The following is a 2,500-nucleotide window of genomic DNA, read 5'->3' as shown; positions in this document are numbered from 1 at the left end:
CCTCACTTTCTCATTACTAATCATTAATAAAGTGGAGTACATACTGTAAACTCATTCAGGTTGCATCTTCAGTCTAACTACTTGTGCATTTTAGTGGCATTAAAAAGTGCTTCTATGCCGACGCACTGAATATGTAATAGGTTTGCAGAATTTTGACGTGACAGAATGGGTTTTTAGCTTAAGTGTGTGTAGAAGAACTGCAAGGTGTGTGCCTATGTGTGCATAGAGTGCTACATGTGTAAAATCTGTATGATTTGGGCAGTTAAAGTGCTGATTTTGCCTCCGAGTAAGAAAAGTACTACACAAAATGTTAAAAGGATCGGCACATTGGCTGCCTTTGCTGATGCCCCCGTTGCCTAATTTGTAGTGCAATGTTTAAGTTGCAGAGTGTGGTTGAACTTGGTTAGGAGACTTAGTGCCTCTTTCCGTGTCCTACTGATGATAAGGATGGCTTGATACCATTTTCTAAGCCCAGTATATTGAGAAAAGAAGTAAGTGAAGAAGAAGTGTGGAGTCGAAAGTGGTTCTCCAATTTCTCTCCACTTGCTAAAATTGCAAAGTCTCCATTATAGCATAGAAGAGAGCGTTAAAGTCGGGGATGGAAGAGGATGAAAATGGGAAGTTTACTTATAGAGAGAAGTGAGAAATGCCCTGTGTGCACACACCGGTGTCTGACCATAGAATACATTTAAATAATGCCTCTAGGAAAGAGCTATGCATGTGTGCCTCAGTGGCCTAATGGATAAGGCACTGGCCTCCTAAGCCAGGGATTGTGGTTTTGAGTCACATCTGAGGTGATAACAAAAATCCTCCCTCTTTCTTTTCCAGAAAATTAGGTAGATTTATTACATGCTTCCTCTCAGAAGTTTATGAGGGATTAGGTACTTTGAAACTGTCCCGTTTTACTTGTGTACACTTCACAGTCATGTTAGTGTTCTGAAACTGCAAAGTAGATTTTTAAATGCCTATTTTTGTGAGATGCATTTTCGACCGGCCAGAACATATTCCTTTGGAAAAAATGATTTGAATTGGATTGGTGTGAATCTTGTTTCTAGAGGTGGTGACAGGCTTTCAGCTACTTGAATAGGTCAAGCCAGGATTCATAAAACTTATACAACCTATGTGAGTGTGAAAAATTAGCATATGCAGGAAGGAGCAATTTGTACTACTTTCAAAACAGTTTCACTCCACGTCTGGAAACGTCCAGAGCTATGTAGAGCATACAAATGAGCTTTAAACTCATGAGGAAAGAGGTTTGTATGCTAAAAGGAAAACAAAAGCATATCGTACTCATAAAATTCTCAATATATAGATTCCAAAAAAGTGCTTCCAGCGAAAAGAGCTGAAAGAACACTATGGGATGTAAACCTGAATACCTTTCAATAATATGTTCTCCATCCATGCATACCACCTACATGATAAAAATCATCTCAGGTGAACGGATGACCGCGTGGCCTAATGTTTAAGGCGTCTGACTTCGGATCAGATGATTGAGGGTTCGAGTCCCTTCATGGTCGTTTTTGGCCAATGGTCACACAATCTGCTTTACATTCAGAGTGGAAAAAGTATTTTCCAATACTCTTGTAGTCCTCACTTTCTCATTACTAATCATTAATAAAGTGGAGTACATACTGTAAACTCATTCAGGTTGCATCTTCAGTCTAACTACTTGTGCATTTTAGTGGCATTAAAAAGTGCTTCTATGCCGACGCACTGAATATGTAATAGGTTTGCAGAATTTTGACGTGACAGAATGGGTTTTTAGCTTAAGTGTGTGTAGAAGAACTGCAAGGTGTGTGCCTATGTGTGCATAGAGTGCTACATGTGTAAAATCTGTATGATTTGGGCAGTTAAAGTGCTGGTTTTGCCTCCGAGTAAGAAAAGTACTACACAAAATGTATAAAGGATCGGCACATTGGCTGCCTTTGCTGATGCCCCCGTTGCCTAATTTGTAGTGCAATGGTTAAGTTGCAGAGTGTGGTTGAACTTGGTTAGGAGACTTGGTGCCTCTTTCCGTGTTCTGCTGATGATAAGGATGGCTTGATACCATTTTCTAAGCCTAGTATATTGAGAAAAGAAGTAAGTGAAGAAGAAGTGTGGAGTCGAAAGTGGTTCTCCAATTTCTCTCCACTTGCTAAAATTGCAAAGTCTCCATTATAGCATAGAAGAGAGCGTTAAAGTCGGGGTTGGAAGAGGATGAAAATGGGAAGTTTACTTATAGAGAGAAGTGAGAAATGCCCTGTGTGCACACACCGGTGTCTGACCATAGAATACATTTGAATAATGTCTCTAGAAAAGAGCTATGCATGTGTGCCTCAGTGGCCTAAAGGATAAGGCACTGGCCTCCTACGCCAAGGATTGTGGGTTCGAGTCCCATCTGAGGTGATAACAAAAATCCTCTCTCTATCTTTTCCAGAAAATTAGGTAGATTTATTACATGCTTCCTCTCAGAAGTTTATGAGGGATTAGTTACTTTGAAACGGTCCCATTTTACTTGTGT

Source organism: Triturus cristatus, chromosome 4_1 (assembly GCF_964204655.1).
Source record: "Triturus cristatus chromosome 4_1, aTriCri1.1, whole genome shotgun sequence".
Lineage (NCBI taxonomy): Eukaryota > Metazoa > Chordata > Amphibia > Caudata > Salamandridae > Triturus > Triturus cristatus.
Note: the sequence above shows the minus strand (reverse complement) of the source record.